Source organism: Tiliqua scincoides, chromosome 4 (genome assembly GCF_035046505.1).
Source record: "Tiliqua scincoides isolate rTilSci1 chromosome 4, rTilSci1.hap2, whole genome shotgun sequence".
Taxonomy (NCBI): Eukaryota; Metazoa; Chordata; class Lepidosauria; order Squamata; family Scincidae; genus Tiliqua; species Tiliqua scincoides.
In genome coordinates, this window is record NC_089824.1 from 153,153,599 (window position 1) to 153,172,649 (window position 19,051).

Below are 19,051 nucleotides of genomic sequence, written 5' to 3' on the forward strand. Positions count from 1 at the left end.
CGTGATTATACTTCCTAATTACATTCCTTGTCTTATCTCGTTAATGCAAGCCTGAGGGAAAACATGCTCTCTCCATTCTCTGGAGCTGTTCAATGTCCACTCTTGTTTATTCTATCATCAGGTGGCACAAAGGGGCCAAATTTAGTCCTTCTTCTTCTTCCTTTTGGACTCTGATTCAAGGGAATGTGAAGGGGGATAGTAAGGTAGCCTCTGGGCAGACGGGGCACTCAGTTGCCTCAACAGATGGTCTTCCAGACTATTCTCTGAAAAAGTCTACTGCTGATCGCACTCCTCTGAATTCAGTTCAGGAGGTCAAAAAATTAGGTTGCTATGGAAATATCCCTTGCATAATTGTAAGTTAAAAGACAGTTAGAATTCATGAGGCAGTGCAACTCCATACTCGTCTCATTAAACAGGTGTTGCATGCTTCATATTTAAGCAGATGCAATATCATAAACACTAAAAACCGGACTCCGGGTCAAGAAAGCATCTTGATTCAGGACATGACTTAAGGACATTTGCAGGCGTCGTTGTCCTCAGTGAAGTTGGAACAGTTGCTGAAAGGTAACCAAGTGCTTCAAGGGCTGTTCTGACATATGCACAGCCCTCCCCATCCACTCAACTCTAGGGAATATGTGGTCCATAAATGCCTTCTCGCCCCGCCAGATGTTTATACTTCAAGCACAAGAGCTTGGGAAGAATTCCACTTGCCAAATCAGTGGGCAGGAACTTAGGAAACTGCCTTATACCAAGTCAGATCATTGGTTCATCAAACTCAGTGTCATTGACATTGTGTACCTAGAGATGCCAGGGATTGAACTGGACACCACCTGCCTGCTCTACCACTGAGCTATGGCTCCTCAAGAAAGTGAAGGATGACTGTAGAAGAGAAAACAACCCCAAACCTTTGGGAATTGCAGACTCACTCATCTAACAGCTGCCCTTATTTGTTATCCAGGAATCTGTAGGTGGTGCTTCTACCTCATTGTTACTGCCTGTGCCAAGTTGCAGAGGGCTCCGGAGTAAAGACTGTGTTGTTTTTATGGCACCCATGATGTTTCATTGTGCTGCCAGAAATTAGGTCTCAGGAGTTCATTGACCAGCTGGGCCCCCTGGCTGAGTGTGGGCTCTTGACCAGTGCCTGAGCTCTTATGTCACCCCTGCCTATTGTGTTTGGATTGCATAAATCTATCTAGGAGCATGGATTGCATAAATCTATCTAGGCCTTTTCAGCCACACTAGACGCTGTTCCAGAACCACCTTTCAGAGCGCGATACCATAGTCTTTCGAGACTGAAGGTTGCCAACTATCTAGGAGCATGGCAGTAGGTGGCTTGTCTTTCAGTGGTGGGTGGGAATTGATGGCCTGTGTTTCCCTCTCCAACTTAATACTACCAGAATACTATATGGACACTGTTGTTTTTGCTTTTTCAGTCATGCTTGTCTTTTGCACCTGTGACAAAGTCTAAGCACACTGAGGGCACAATCCTATCTTGCGCTGGAACAGGCAAGCCAGGAGCCTTGCACTGTATCCAGGCAGGATAGTGGCCATAAGCAGCTCAGCCAGAGGTAAGGGGAAACATTTCCCCTTACCTCTGGGTAAGGGCTGCTGGCCCCTATGGATCTCCTTGGACTTGCACCACCGCTTGAGGTGCCACAAGTCCAAGAAGAGCGGAGCGGCTTGAAGCTGCTCTGTTCTCCCTGGTAATGGGGGGTTGGGATCCGGCATAGCTGTTGAATTCCAGCCGCGTCTCCCGCTCCTGGCCCTCCCACCCCTGGGGCCGTCCACCCTCCCCCTGCCCAGGAATGCCTCCCTCCTGCCTCTTCCTGCCTACCTTTTCTGCTTGCGTCGGCCCAGCCAGGCTGAAACAAGCGTCCGAGAGGAAACTGGTGCGGAGGCTTCTGTCAGTCTCCGCAGGCCGGCGCTTCGCAGATCACCAGCCCAGCTTCCTCTTGAGGAGGTGCAAATGTGCCTTATGGCACGTTTGTGACCCTCCTGGGCGGGCGCAAGGGACTTGCATCGGCCCAATCCCGGGTCAGGATTGCGCCCTTAGTGGGTTAAGGATTTACCAAGGAATGTGGGAAAGGGGAGAGAAAACTTTTCTGCAATTCTCAGGTCTCTGGATGCCTAAACTGGACAGGGTGAAACAGATGTTTGGGGAATGCTGCAGTCTTCAGAGGTTGCAGTCGGTCCTTTCCAAGTGCAGGCTTACTTTCCAAATGGGTGCTAGACAAGAAAGGTGAAAAGTACATCACCCAGTAGCAGAAAACTGTCAAACACTCTTTGGCATGCTGACGAACCCACCCTTAGCATCTCCTGTCGAAAGGATCTCTGTTAACAAAGCTGAGAAAAGCATAAACCTGCGATCCTGCCCTGTCAGGCAGAATCAACCATGTGGCTCTTCCATCCCAGAGATCCTCACCTTTTATGTGTTGTTTTCTCTTTCTCTGTCTCCATGTGAATAGATATACTTGGCAACTGGGAATGACACATCATGTGATTGATCAACTGGGCGGTAGTCCACAAAGGCTTATGATGAAGCATCCTTAAGGTATTATGAGGTTTTTGTTCATATAGCAAGATGAACCGATGGTCTGACTCCATATAAAACTGCTTCAGAGTTTGTAAGTACGCTGACCAATCCTGTCTCAGTCTCTGATTAATATGCTTATATGTTATATATGTTTCCACTGTCTCATTCACATTTTGTACTCTTAAAATGTTTGCCATATTCCAGAACCATGTAATGTGCAAAACAGCTCCTTGTGCCGAGTGAAGTTTCCCAATCACAAGACCTTATTGTAGTGAAGTTACTGTCCTGAACACTGTGTACCATCAGTGGAGGGAAGTCAGCACACTTTTTTCTTGTTAAAAGTGTGCTGTCAGGAAAAGGGGGAGACATTTCATGGCGATTTAAATTTATCTCTTCAACCCTTTTAGTTTGTAAAAATTGTTGTCTAAGGACTTGTGATGATTTATTGAAAAATAAAAATCCCCCTCTGTGAGGCAAGCTTCCTTAAATTACATATATATTATTTCATAAAGCTGGATGGCATCTTTTCAATATCTTTATGGTAGCAGAGCACTAGTTCCAGCATACCAAATGAAAGGCAATGCAATATCTTAGAAATAAATCCAATTAAATTTATATAGATAAATGCACAGCATTTTATTTACCCCCAATATAAACAGGAGGTCAAACAAAGCAAGCTCCTTTTTCTCTGGTTGCACTATATTCTTAAAGCTGTCATCTAGAAGCATCGTCTGTGCTAAATGTTATGTAGCCATCCATTTTATACTGCTTCTTTCCTTGCTAAGTCTCACTAAGTGGAGGAAGCTACCTTGGAGAACTTAGTTCTGCTGGGATTACTTGCACTACAAATCCAAATGATAGCCCATCTTTCATTTGGAGAGAAGCAAAATTCAGAACAACAAACCGTAAAGTTTTGGGCAGAAAGCCAGTGGAAGAGTGTTCACTGGTTCAGTTAGTGCCCTAACAAAGTTGGGCCATGATCTGCACAGTGCTTCTTTCATGAAACTTTGGGTTTTTATTATTTATAATTTATTTATATGAAAATTTTATGTCCTGCCTTTCCCATGCCGAAGCAAATGTCCAAGGTGGTTTGCAAAGCTCCATAATAAATGTACAATGTATCACAATAATAAGTAAAAAAAATTGATGAGGCTAAATAAATTATAAATGGTTCAGGCTTGCAAGTATATCACTCTATTATCTGATTACCCAGTACCTAATTACTCTTAGCCAAATGTGTGAACTAGGTGCATTGAAAGCGAACTAGGTGCGTTGTGTTGACATTGGATTATAAGGCAATTTGACTGTGATTTTTAAGCCACACAGTCCCATTCATTCATGGCCATATGAGCCTGCCCTAAGTTAGGCAGAGGAAAGGCAAAAGCAATATACAAGAAGTGTGACAATTTTGTTTTGTGTAGCTTTGGTTGCTAGCAATCTTTGAATAAGGTTCACAGTATGAGTCGTTTCCAGTGATTGCAACTTGGAATTGAAACGTCTGTGTTCAAACATGATGCTGTATCCATGGCCTTGCACTGGCTGTGCACTAAGATACTATATTTGCATTCAGCAATGGCTCATATAACATTGTTAAAACCTGGTTTATTAAAACTGGGCAGGTTTTCTGAGAAAGCTTGGTTCTAATCATATGTTCTCTGAAAAGTGCCAGCCAACACCATTTTACCTACCAGCTGGAGTTGCCACTGGAGACCAGAAGAAGAACCTTATCGTTGAGACCCATTATAAAAAGGTCAAAACCTCTAAACAGTACACTGCAGTGTCAGCACTGGTGATGAGTTCAGACCTTGATGTAGGCCTGGCAACCATGACATTCTGGGCCAGAGGTGAGAACCCTAAATGACTGATCCAAGCTGACAATTAATTAAACCCTCATTAACGAAGTGGATTCCCCCCCCCCACCTCCCAGTTAGGAATATGATTTCCTGTGCAAGGACATTGCCTGCATATTTTATAGCTTGTGTGCTTTAGACCTGATCTTTTGGAATGTCTGTGCATGGCATATGTTCCCTGCAGATGGGAGATGGGGGGGGGGGGAAAGGAAAATACATATTCATTATTTTCAGTTTATGAAGGACACATTTTCTATTAAGGTGTTATTTTTAAAGCATTATTAGGGCCTGGTAGAGTGCTAGAAATATTTCACTATCCATTGAGTATTAGAGAAGTGAAAAGGTTAATAGCTTGCTTTACAACAAGGTATGACACCTTCTGTCAGTGGCCTCAAAGCTATTTTTCACACAGGCATTGCTTGAGCCTTTTATTCTTGGCATTAATGGCATGTGAGTTTGGCTTGCGTTAGCTATAGCTCTTTCTAGAACACCACCATTTTTGAAGGATTGCTAAGGTGGTTACCTGTCATTTGGGCATGCAGTTGTTTGTACAATAGCACTGATATATCCACTAGCCAGTTCTTTTCCTTATCTTGCCACATTTCTCATTTTGCTTTCGTATTTCCAAAACATTGCATGATGGGATGCAATGCAGCCTGTCAAAGTTGACCCCTAGCAGCTGCTAGGGCTTACCCCGGAGAAAGGGAATACCTGTTCCCTTGCCCCAAGGAGACGTCCAGAGGCCAAAAATCTCTCAGGATGCAGTGGTAGACGTGGTGGTGATGATGCATCACCTCACAGGGAGTTAGTTAGGAATGAGCTGCCTGCAACTGAAGAGCAGCATAAGAAATCATCCTACGTCTTTATTACTCCTTCCTCCAGATCTTCCTTTATGCCAGGGTCAAAACTGATGGACTCCACTTCTACCACAAGGCAGAGAAAGATCATCCTTGGAAGCATCTCTTCCAATGACATGGAAGATTTCCCCCAAGACTAGACTGCCGTGGGTAGACAAGGAATCAGGAGGCCTTGAGGCAAGGCTCTGGTTTGGTTCAAGCTACGACAGGCAAGTTAAGAGTTAAAACCTAAAGGGCCCAATCTTATCCAATTTTCCAGTGCCTATGCAGCTGCAGTGCAACCCCAAGGTAAGGGAACAAACATTCCTTTACCTTGAGGAGACCTTTGTGACTGCTCCCCCGTCACAAGATGCAGTGCATATCCCGTTGGCCTAACTGCATTGGTGCTGGAAAGTTGGGTAGGAGTGGGCCCAAGAAGAGTTTATTAAAATGCACAAAATGGGGGAAGGGGTTGGAATAATACAAATAGGAAAGAAAAAAAGAAAAAGAAACAAGCATGGCTGGAAAATGGCTTTCATTCATTGGCAGTGCCCAAGTGTGAATCTTAGCTGAAGTCCAAAAAGACAATTACAGGAAAACTTAAGAGCAAAATAATTTCCTAATGCATCTTAGTTCATTGTTCCTTAATGTAGTTACTCAGGGGTTCGGTTTCCAGATGTGATAACCCTTACAGATGGGTAGAACTGGCTAGGTACAGATTATTCTTGAGATGGATCAGATCATATGTAAGCTTCCTTCAGTTTGACAATAAGAAACCTGGGTTCAGTGATGTCATAAGCATACCCAACTGGATGGTTTATGACCACCTGATCAGTTCAGGTGGACTTGAACACCTGGTCAGTAGATTCATTCCAGTCCCCACAGGTGGACTGGCTAGGGCATATTCTCAGTGGACCCAGATGATGAAGGCACCCAGTCCACAAACTACCTGTTTGCTTGGCTGTGTGGTCTTTCTGCAGTGGTGCTATTTGTGAAGCCTCTTTCCTAGTGAACCTTATACTGAGGCCCTCCTTAAGGAAAATATAGGGGTAGCAGAAGGAAGCAAGGAGAATTCAATCACCACCATATTACACATTGATTTTTTTTCCTTATCCCTCTTCCCATGCTTTCCCCCTTGACTGATTGATTAATCATTGATATTATTCACTAAGAGGAGTTACAATTAGGCAGATGTTAGATAGCTTCCCCTTGCATTTAATAACTCTCTCAGTTCAATTGGATTCTTTTATACTTCCTTTTCTGCTTGTAGCTTTAACCAACTTTCATCCTGCATTTTCAACAATTGAAGTGCTGATTACTGAAGAGGGAGCCATTTCCCAGCATCAACTTCTGGGATTTCACTACTCTACAGAAGTCAATGTTATTCTAGTTTTCATTTATATGAAGGATGGGAGGCTATGAAGACAGAGTTCTATTGCTGGTTATTCAAAGCTTCCATGCTTATGAATCCATTAAAGAATTTTAAAAAGTCCACAAATTGGAAAGTACAACACATAATTTGGGGAAAAAATCTAAAATAATATTTTGGATTCATATTTAATGCAACAAAGAAAACCTGATATGAAATTTTGTAATTTTTAAACTATCTAACTGAAGATCATGCTTCCATGTCACCGTGAGATATAAGGGTCAGACAACAGAGAGAGTATTCATGTCCTGTTTGTGAATATCTAGCAATCTGACTGGTCAAAGTTGTTGGTAACATTACCAGATGGAGCCTTTGGTCAGGCCTAGCAGGGCTTTTAAAACTCAACAGTCTTTGAAACCATCAAAATATTCTAAAAGTTGTAGACTCTACCATATCTACCTGTGGTTGAGCTAAAACTGTGTCCAATTTTCAAAAGGGAGCAGTAAGTGATCGCCTGCTTCATACTTACACAACCCTGTTTGTGTAAATATCCCAACCCTATTAGGGTATTCAACTGGATTGGAATACATTGTCTTGAGGTGAAGCGATCATTAGTGAGCTTCTCAGTGAATACAGATCACAAACTGGCACACCTAGTTTCCAACTGTAGATTGAGTGGTAACATTTTGCAGTCTCTAAAACAGTAATCTCTATTCTGTAGGCCCATTTCCTGAACTCAAGGTTATGAGGACTAGCCCTTACTTATTATCACCCTATAACACCCCATAGTGAAAGTGTAAATTAGCAGGGATGGGTAGGGATGGGACTCAGCGCAGCTTGAGTCTAGAGTCACCACCCCTCCACAACTTGACTCAAAAATGATTCATAATGGGTGCACTTGCTGAATTGCCCTTTCGCAACTCTAAAGGACTCGAGTTGCCATGGCCCCCATGGGGAAAAACAGGGCTGCTGCCGGGTTGTGTGTATGTGTCAGAGTTTTCTTTAAATGCTCTCCTGATGTCCCTGTCCATGTGTAAACAAAACAGGAGTGGGTGGAAGGGACTGAGAGTGGTAAGAGGGAGGAGGGTCACGTGCAGCAGCTGTGAGGCTCACCAGGGTGACCCAATCCTTGGCAGCTCTACTCAGAAGTAGTTCCGTTGTAGCCAGTCATTCAAGGAGCTTGCGGGAGCCATGCCATGAATTTCTCCTGGTTGGTTAGGAATTGCCTTCTCTCCTCATTCATCCAGGGAAATAACCTCCCTCTCTGGGCTTCGGCAGCCAATCATAAGGCAAGAACACCCTTGGCGCCTCCTCCTGCCCTCCCTCAGCTAAAGAAAATATTAAACCTTCCATCCTGCATCCAATGACCATTGGTTCCTTCCTTCCTATCAGAGGTGAGGAAAAGAGCTCACTCACTCCTGTCTCCCGCCCTCCCACCCAATGCAAAAGGAAGACATTAACCCTTCCCTGCTTCCTGGCTGGAACCTCCTTGCTACTCACCATCACTTAATGATGCCCCCCACAAGGTTTTTCACACCGCAAAAACAGTAAGCAAGCACACCCAGACACAGGCAGATTCGAGTCTGCATGCATGGGGATGAGTGCCAAATCAGCAGACCCTTGACTCGAGTGTTTTTCTGAGTCTTCCATGTGCATGACTCACAAGTCCACGAATCAGCAAAAACACACATTTTCACGACTTGAGTCCAAGTCATCCGAGTTGAGTTCCCAACCCTGAAAATGAGCCTTTCCATCTCCTACATCTGATGCCTGTAGATTCTGTTATTTTACAGCTTCCTGCCTGGTAAATTTTGCATCCACCAAGCTTGTGGCACTGTTGAAGTCCCAGAACATATATTTAGCTCTTCTTGACAGGTTCCTAATTATGGAATGATTGATTGAAGCTGAGACTGCACCTGTCGGTGCAAAATGTCTTCATCTCAGTTTCAAGTTTGCACAAAAACTGGGAAAGCACAGAAGAATGATTATGACACATAAAGCTGCAATGTTTAGAAATGTGCTGAATGCTCACTTATTTTGATTTTGGGGGTTTAAAGTAGTGCTTTCATGAGAGGTGAGGGGGAATCTTTCCACAAACGCCTTCAATGTTTGACTGTTGATTTTTCCCCCTAAAGCTGTTTGCTGCAATGGCAGAGTGAAGACTGGCCGCCATCAAGGGCTGAGTGACTTGCTGTCCAGCCAACTCTCCTTGCCTTGGACATCCTTAGCAGACCTGTTGCCTAGCAACCACAGACTTCCTTCCGTCAAGGACCAAGTTCCAGCTGCTCAGCCCCACTCCCTTTCCTCAGAAGGATCTGTTGCCTAGCAACTGCCAACTGTGCCAGCAAAGGAAGATGTGCCTCCATTGAAGACTGACCATGTTCCAGCTGTTTCTTTTAAGGAAAAGATAATCTTGGACCAATGCACAGATTCACTGGATTGAGCTATCACCCACTTTTCTTCCACAGAACTCAGCATACATAGGGTTCCCAGGTGGACTCTCAACCAGGCATTGAACAGACACACACCTGCTTCCCCAAGACCAGTGGCATCACTAGGGGGGTGTGCGGGGTGTGGGCTGGACCGGGTGACACACAAGAGGGGGGTGACGTGCACTGGGAGGGTGACGCGCTAAAATCGTGGTGGTTAGGAGTAATACCATCATGTTATATACCGTTGGATGCAGAATTTTGAGCAGAATGCAATGCAAAAAAACGGGAGTGAAATATCTCCTATCTATCAAACGTTATTGGCAAAAAACCGGAAAACAAAAAATGCATGGAGCCCAATGGAAAGAGAAATAAGGGGTATCGCGCGTTTACTAACGAGTAGGTGAACATGCCTTACTCCATCTGAAAGGGCAAGCTGAGTGGAATCCAACAACACCAGAATGGTCCTGATCCAATGAATGTAGCCCCCCAAAAACACCCGAGAAGGAGGTCCCTCCCTCCAAGCTGGCGAATGTATTGAGCCCTATGGAAAGCAAAACTAAGCCACATGGTCACGTTTACTTGCGAGTAAGCAAACATGCCTTGGCTCCAGGGCAGGTCAGGCAAAAGGAAATGGAGGCCACCAGAATGGTCCTGATTTGATGCAACTGGAGCTCAACAAATGCTCCAGAAGGCAGCGCCCCCCCCCCCCCCATAAAAAGAATGAAACAGGCTTGACAGGGTAAGGTGAAATTTTTTTCTGTTTTAGGCTGCAGTCCTATCCACACTTTCCTGGTAGTAAGCCAGCTTTGGCTCAGCTTCGGCTGGTGCGCCAGCTGCAGCTGTACTTGGATCGTGCAGACCTGGCCACGGTGATCCATGCCATGGTGACATCGAGGTTAGACTATTGTAACGCACTCTGTGTGGGGCTGCCCTTGAAGACGGTTCGGAAACTGCAACTAGTGCAGAATGCGGCGGCCCATGTAGTTACTGGAGGTAGGTGATTTGACTCTGTCAGTCCGCTTCTCCAGCGGCTGCACTGGCTGCCCATTCATTTCTGGGCCCAATTCAAGGTGCTGGTTTTGACTTTTAAAGCCCTATACTGCTCTGGGCCAGGGTATCTTAGAGATCGCCTACGCCCATACAATCCAGCTTGTCCTCTTAGGTCATCAGAGAAGGCCTTTTTACAAGTGCTGCAGCCTAGGGAGGTACGTGGGGCAGCGGCAAGAAATAGGGCCTTCTTAGTAGTGGCACCAACACTATGGAATTCCCTTCCCCTTGACTTAAGAAATGCTCCCTCTGTTGAAACTTTTCAGCGAGGCCTGAAGACCTTTCTGTTTAGACAAGCCTTCTGAGTTCCTGGCCTTTTAAACATCTTTTTAACATCTCTTAATATTTTTTAACATCTGTTTACAGGCCTGATCCTTTCTAATTTGCTGCGCTATGCTCTTATCTGACTAGTTTTTTTATCTGACTACTGTTTTTATGATATGTTTTTTATCTGTTTTTAAACTATGTTTTTAATGTGTTTTAACCTTGTTTTGTAAGCCGCCTTGAGTCCCTTCGGGGAGAAAGGCGGGGTAAAAATAAAGTATAATAATAATAATAATAATAATAATAATAATAAGCCCCACTGACTATAATGGGACTTACTTTTGAGTAGACAGGCATAGGATTGGGCTCTCAGACTTGTAAAGCCAGGTGGGTCCTGATAGGGATGTGCTTGAAATATAAGAACTTAAATTGAACTGGGTACTGGGGTGAAAATTTTACTGATTCTTTTTTTTGGGGGGGGGGGGCGTTATTGCAGGCAGGCTACAGAGAAAGTTCACTTGGTGGAACAGGGCTGGCTTTCCCTTATTTATTGATTTTACTTTATTTATAATTATTTATTTTAATTTGCTTTATGATGGGCCCTGGACAGATTGTCATTCTAAGAAGTGGATCTCAGTGCTAAAAGTTTGAGAACTGCTCCAATAAGGTGTTAGTGAGTTGACATTCTGGGGGGAGGTGACACCACTAGTGACCAAAATCATTAAAATCAGAGTTTGGAGGAATAATACCATCATGTTATATATCAATGTGTAATTTCATGCAGAGTGTGATGAAACAAACTACGTTGTTTGTTTGTAAAGATGAAAATATTTAAATATTTCATCTTTATTCTATCAAAAGGTACAGCCAAAAAACCAGTGGGGGTGGGGCGATGGTAGATCATCACGCCCACCACCTAGGGTGTTGCCCCGCCCACTGCAGGGGGTGACACGCTGGCCTCCCGCACCGGGTGATGTGAACCCTAGTGACGCCACTCCCCAAGACCACCACCTCTGAAACAATCGTTCAGCATGGATTTTTTCCCCTTGTCCCAGGTCAGCACCCTGATTCTCATAAGCGGAAGAAACAGGCCAAATTTTCTCTCTGGCACCCAGCATTTCAACTCATGTGCTAGAACCTGTACAACTTGTTTTCAAGAAACATAAATGAATGGAATTGTTCAGAAAAGAGAGACGGTGAGCTGGTATGGTGTGACAGAGGACAAAACAAAGATGGATTAGAGACAAGAAGGGATGAAGCAATGGAAGAAGTCACCACAGTCAAGCAGTCAGACAAGCTGTTCACCCTGGGCAGGGAGAAATCACGGGCAAGAAATAATATGAAGCCATCCGAATCAGGGCAGTCATGTGTATCAGGCCCTGGGCACTGAACTTTAGGAAAATCGCAGGGATGATAATCATCTGCAGCTGGAGACTGGTTTTGCTGTCAGAAAGAAGAAAACTGCAGTAGATGCAGAAGCAGACAAAGGGGAGGCCTCTGGAGGATCGTCAGTCCATTCCTGAGCTGCCCTGCACTCTGGGTTTCTGCGGTGCCAAAATGGGTGCTATGGCATCCTTGAGCACTCTGGACAGCCACCAGCGGCTCCTCCTACTTTCCTGCTTAAGAAAAGTAGCCCCGCATTGGGGCTATTTGACTCTGCACCTGCTGTTTAGCCAGCACAGAGTAACAGAGTTCCATGCCATGCTGCTCCAGATCCAGCAGAGCTGAGCTCCGCTGGTCCTGCCTCCCTTCCGCCCCCTTCTTCCCCTGTCACACCTTCCCCACCCTCACCCCACTCCAGAACGCATCCCTCTGCCTCCCACCATGACTCCACTTACCTCTCTACCGCCCGGCACTCTGGCTGAGCTTTGGCTGTGCGGAATGTGTCGCAGGCGATCGTGGTGAGCCAGCATGCAAAGGTCGCGATTGGCCCTAACACTTCTCTGTGGCTATCGCTAAGGTGACCTGGCACACCATCATAGACAAGGGGCCCCCAAATCTGTGGCCGATGGATATGAACAATATGGGGTGATTGGGTCAACTTCGGAGAAAATGTCACTAGCCCTTTGTCTCTGGGAGATGCTTGCTCCAAAAATGAGTGTCTTTTAATCTATTTGGTTTTTTTCCTCAGATGGACAGATGGCAAAAGTCATTTAGGGGAGCAGCTTGACTTCTCCTGCTAGGCCCCACCCATTCCTTTTCCAGATGGACCCCATTTTTTAAATGTTGGCATTTATGATTTCACCAGGCCTCATCTCAGAAATCTCTGATGCATTCAACTAGACAACCCCAAAGAAAGAAACTGGGCTATACCTACTATAAGTGTGATTGCAGGAGTTCACAGACACCAGGCTCCATTCTCAAATCTGAGAACAGTTGGCCAGTTGCACCCTATTGCTCGACGCTATAGCTATGGCCACAGGAATCCCTGAACATGAAAATTGTAGCAGCTTACACACAGAAGCTAGATGTTTGAGGGGAAATGTGTTAAGTGACAGCAATATCAGTCTTTTAATTAACCATCCAAATTATACCCGTGGAATTTTGGCTATGTTGACAAAAGAAGACTGAGGCTGCAATCCTAACCACACTTTCTTGAGAATAAGCCCCATTGAACAACATAGGACTTACTTCTGAGTAGACCTGGTTAGGATTGTGCCCATAGTTGTAGAGAATAATCCTTATGGAAGTAAAGGTATTGTGTGTGTGTTGTGTTGTGTTTTTTTTTAATGCTTAGAGATGGAGGAAGGGACACAAATTAAACTAATAAGTCTTAGATAGAGAGCTCCAGAAGCAGAATTTTGCTGTAATATTTCTTTCTCAAAAAAAAAAAAAAAATTCTAATTGATGTTCTGACTGTAGCTATGAACTCCTTCCCTTTCTCTGTCACTTTAATAAATGCGCACTAGGTTCACCTCCCATGTATGGCAGGCAAGCTCCATGTGAGTAGATGGGGAGACCTTTAAGAAAAGACCAATATTTGCATATCTATTATAAATGTACTCTGTGTTATACTTGTTTCATTAAAAATTTCTATTTGGATAATATGTAAGGTCAATACTGTCAGTGTTCTGGAAAATTCATTTATTTTTAAATTAAAGCTAAGTACAGAAAACTTAGTTTCTGAAAGTGATGTAAATTCAGAAGATCCTTGCTGACATTGGTGGCATTACTCTGGAATGCATCAGATCAGAATTTATCTTGATATATTTATAGGTTCCCTGAATACTCCAGGAAGGGAAAATAACATGGCAATTATAGCAATTTAGTTTCTCCAGGGAAATCTATTATTAAAAATATTTTTGTGCCAAACCCGTGTGCTGTTGTGAGCATAGGAGCTCAAGTAGGCAAGATTTCTCCATTCATTTCAATGGAAGAAATGGATGCCCCCATTACAGTCATGGTTCATTTTTTAATGTGCAGTGGTTGTGATCAGAAATTGTGGGGCAGATAAATATAAAATACATATATAGGATAACTTCTAATTTGCTTGGACTGGTTCTCACAACCCACTTAAGATAGGGCTGATGAAAGTGGGTAAGATAAAGGTAACTGGGAACAACGACAGACATATTATACTTTTGTATGTCATAAATGAGTGGTTTGCAAATATTTTACTCTTTGGAACCCACCAACAGACAGTTGCTTGGGAGGTCCTAGGAGATGCCAATTCTTGGTGTTTAATTCCAACATTTGCTGTTGAGAGGCTGAAACCTCACTGCTGATGCACTGATTGGCTCTTTGGACATCACACCAATGACACACAGATATCACACTGATGTCACAGTGATGACGTGGCAATGACACACTGACATCTTGCTGATGTGCTGATATCAGGATGCCGCTTCATGGACAACAAGCTGTGTCAATGTTTCCCTGGACACTGGATGCATAACTGGGAAGGGATGCACCAGTGTTGTTTTGCCAGGACAGGCTTGGCATTTGGCCCTTGCTGCTTCGGCACTGGGGAGATGTTGGCATGGTATTGCCAGAAGGAGCTTAGGCTATGATGGATGTTGCACTATGATGGATTGGACCATAAGGCTACAAGCCTATGGTACTTGGAAGTAAACCCTTTTAAGAGCAGTGTGACTTATTTCTGAGGAAACACACATAATACCGAGCTTCCTGTGGGCTATTGCTCTGACCTTGTGAGGCCATGGAACTTCTGTTCTATCAGCACCATCGAATCAATTGCAAGCGGGAGGGTCAATTGCAAGCGAGAGGACAATCTGCTTCTTAAAACAGGAACCATGCGGTGGGGATCCTGCACCAGGACTATTCCTGTCACAAAGCAGATGTCACCGGCCTCTTTATTTGCAGTCAGGCTAGTCTGAGAGTTGGTTTCATATCAGTGCACACCTGATGTATACAACTGTAGATTTGCCTTCACATTGGCACAGACTGCTTCTAGGATGGCAACTTCAGCCTTGAAACAAAACTCCAGAGTCACTTCTTTCACATCTGTGGAGCTACTCTAGCTTAGATGCTTTCAGGATGTTGTTCTTCACAAAACATTGAGGAGAATTGATGTACAAGTCACCTTTAAGGTTGGATGATAACAAATTAAAAGAGAAAACAGTTGTTATCATGCATCAAGGAAAAATGTCTCTTTGGATGAGTCTGCTTAGTTTGCATATGTGTCGCTCTTTCTTCAAGATTTAACTTTATATTTTCATGAGACATTTTCATTGATGTGACAACAATGAATGTGAATGCACTTCCGTCTCACTAAAGCAATATGGCCCTAAGAGTTGATAGCAAGGTGTCAGAATTGAATTGCCACTAGCACGTGGCAACAGGATGGATGCAGCTGATGAAACTTTTCCTGGTGTGCAGATAGGCTTTGTATGCTGAATTTCTGCTTGTCATGTTTCTGTTAAAGGCACAGAAGCCCTACCAGAAAAAAACATGGTAACTGTTACTCTACAGCTAAAGCTACATATTGTACTTGGGTGCAACATTAGTGAGATGAGCGCCATGTGTCCTGACAACCGCTACAGCTATCCATGGTTTTAGACTGAGTTAAGGTGTTAAACTGCAAAGAATCAAAGAATGATCATCAAAAGGAGAGAATGTGAGACTGAATATTGGCAAAATGGTTTTCATTTTCGATTTTTGTTTTGTTAATGGAAAAAGTTCCACTTGTATCATGTTGAATCTGAGGGTAGGTTTTGGTAGAAAAAAACCTTACTTAAAATACATGCTCAGCAAGCATGCACTGGTCTTTTAATGTTAAATTGCAGCTAGATCAGGCCCCTCCAAACTCAGATCAGGACTATAATGAGGGAAGGAAGAGGGGGGCTTGACCAAGATTGCACTATAGTTATTATTTCTATTGGGGTGGAGTGCAGCTGCTATTTTGCCAAGAAAAAAAGCTTCCATTGGTTCCATTGGTAGAGGGGGATCTGGATTGGGACCTTTTGGGGGGTAAAGTTTAGAGACTTCCTTTCCTCCACTATGGTCCTAATACTTCTGGTATCTAACGTTAAAAAACAGATACTTGTTAAGCACATGCTTAAAATAATGTCTAGTTTGACCTTTAGTTGTTCCACATTTTTGTTATTCGAATGCTCCAAAAATTGTTGAACTGGGTCAGTTAGCACTGATGGTTTGGGATAAAGTGGCAAAGATGTGATTGAACCAGGAAATCAAGAAATGCTGGGTGAAAATAATAGATCTGAAATGTTGAGGTCTGAGTATTAGAGGATGTCAGAAATACTCATTTTCCTCTTAAAGATTTAGTGCACAAAAAGTTAGATTTTGACTGGATTGCAATGGATTTTGCATTGATGTCATGAAAAGAGAACACACTGCACATCAGTTTCTGGGAGACATATGCAATTATCATCCAGTTAGATCTGATCAAAGTGTTTTCTGTTTAAGCCAGTACGTCTACAGATTTGAAATGGGCCTTTGAGTTATGAAGAAATAATATAGTCTATTTAACTCCGGTAAACAGTGGTGGTTAAAATGATAATTTCTTTTCAATATTTCACCCGTGGGTTGAGAAATCCAATCTTGTACCAGGTCTTATCAACAGGAGCACAGATGAATGAAAAGCTGTTTCTACAGGCTTACAATTTATCCATGCCAATGACCTGGGAAGGTCAAGCAGAGATGCTGGTGGGTGAAAGGATGGGAGTTCAAAGGCTATCCTTGAATACTAATGATATGGATGAATCTGGTTGTAGCTGTTGGTTGCGGTGTTGGTATTCTTTAAAGGTAATGAGGGATTTTAATTCTCCCTCAGCTACGACATATCTTTAAATATGTAATTTGAGAGTCTTTTTCCTAGGCTAGGGAACTGACGCTTTCTCTGATTAGCAATGCAACAGAAGTCTAAGAAGTTCTAGATGAATTCATAAGTAAGCTTTGCTGTAGGCAAGAAATGTATATGACAAATAGGCATCAAAAATGTACAAATGAATGAAATTAGTTATCGGTCTAAACCAGAGTAATGGGAAAAGATGTCAGAGGAGGTACATACATAAAAAGACCGTCCTGTAAATACTCAGCAAGTGGCCATGTAAACTTGAGATTTTTTTGGAGGGGGAAGAGAAGTTTAAATTTTAGATGGAACAAATTTCCATTTTCCACTGTACAATAGCAAAATAGTAGAAATAGGAAACATTATTTATTCCACTGTTTATATCTCATTTCTTCATCCAAGGAATAGTTACTCTCATCCTCACAACCGTTCTGCAGCTGACAATTTATGGCTGACCCAAGCTTACCCAGTGGTGAGCTCCGTGTGAGAGGATGAAAGTGAGGATCCAGTGATGAATAAGTTGTGATGTTTGTGTTAGTTTGTTGTGGTGTCCATTTTGTTTTAACTGAGTCACTACCAAAAGTCTGATTCCCTGGGTTCTTGTTCCATATTTCCTTAGTAGTATATGGCTGTCCTGATTGTGATTGCCACTTGGATCATGTATGAATTAGGCCGTAGCCTATTTTGCATGCAAAATTGTCCATATCTGTCACATTGAGATTTGGGGTGCATAGATTTTCATTGCAATGGCTGTGTGTTGAAGCATATTGATTGCATCAGTGTATGCTCAGCTATCTGGGGATGGACTGTCCCACCCATGTGGTAGCTGACCACCTCAGCATAGGAGCAAAGTGCAGCCTGCTCACCCAGAAAGCACCAGCAATCAGAGTCGAAGGAGTTGTGCCAGCCTGTCCCCCCCCCATCAATTTGAGTAGGCTGGAAGTCATTTTGGCAATGGTGGTGGGTGGAGCAGCGTATCTGGGCCTCAAGGGAGATTGGTAGAGGTGGAATGAGTCAGTGAAATGAGTACCAGGATGGCAGGCTTCAAAGAATTCCATCAGCCTCTGGCAAGGAGGGCTGAAATGTTAAGGGCCTGAAAGAGGAAATAATGGAATCAGGGCTCATTGGGATTTGGTGTCTGAGGAGGCAGACCTGCCTGGCCAGGGAGAACTGGGATGGCTTAATAACCCTTCCCCTGCCTTAGACCCCAGGCTGCCCTACCAAGGTCCCCACTTGCCCTGCTATGCAGGAACAATGTTGCAGTCCAGTGGAGCCAACATTGGCAGCCCCTGCCTTGAGTATCCCAGGGCTCCGGGGGGATCCACTCCCCAGTGCCTCAATCCCACCCCCCAGTCATCACTCCAGGTTATAGTGCAACCCACATTTGCTTCACCAATACCAAGACATTTATGGATATTGGACATGACTTGGAAAGCTTAGGAAGAGCAGTAAACTGGACATGTACTGTGGATATCACTTAGCTGTAAGTGAATGTCCCCTCAGTAGGTCAGCAAAAGCAGGCCCTTAATTTGGGAAACATCTGAACGGCCTCTACGATACTCGGGCAGAAACAGAATGAATGGTGTAAAGTTCAAGAACAAATTGTGAAAATCAAGGGAAAAGCAAAAACAATGAAGGAAAAGAACATATTCAAATCCAGTCAAGACTCTTGAGACGCCTGGAACAGAAGAAGCCATGCCTGCTACCTGCCACTACAGATGGCTTTAGATGTTTTTAAAAGAGGATTGGGCATCTTAATGGAGGAAAAGTCCATCACAGGTTGCAAGCCATGATGACTAAATGCAACCTGGGGGTTTTAGTGGTAGCCTATCTCTGAATGCCAGATGCAAGGGAAGGGCAACAGGTAACATCTTGTTGTCTTATTTGCTCTCAGAGGCATCTGGTGGGCCTAGATGGACTAGATAGGCCCTTGACCTGATCCAGCAGGGCTCTTCTTAAATAGATATATGAGTTTCCTTTCCTCTAGTTTAGGAATGATAGACTACAGAAGTATGAACCATCTTGAGGTGGCCATATTGTGGCAGTTTTTCTATGGAACTGTTGCTCAAAGAGCAATCTTTATTTAGCTCAAATAAAAAAAAATTGCTGGATATCTACACTTAACATTTATGATTGCTTTCCCAATGGAAAAAAGCAGAATTAAAGCAGAATTTAATGACCAAAGTGATTACAATTATTTTCCATGATGTTAAAAAGACCTCAGAAGGAGAATGCCTTAGACCTCAGACTTCAGAAACTATGCAGAGCAGTTCAGGTTATAAGTTCTACAACAGGACCACTAGGGGGCAACAAGCTCACATGCATGCATAGCATGTAGCTGGTACAACTTTCTGTTCTTATGAGGGCATATGAAAGGAGCAGTTATCATCCAAGCTGCATGGAGGCTATTTGCCTGGTTGCAGGAGGAATGTAAATTAATCTATACCTA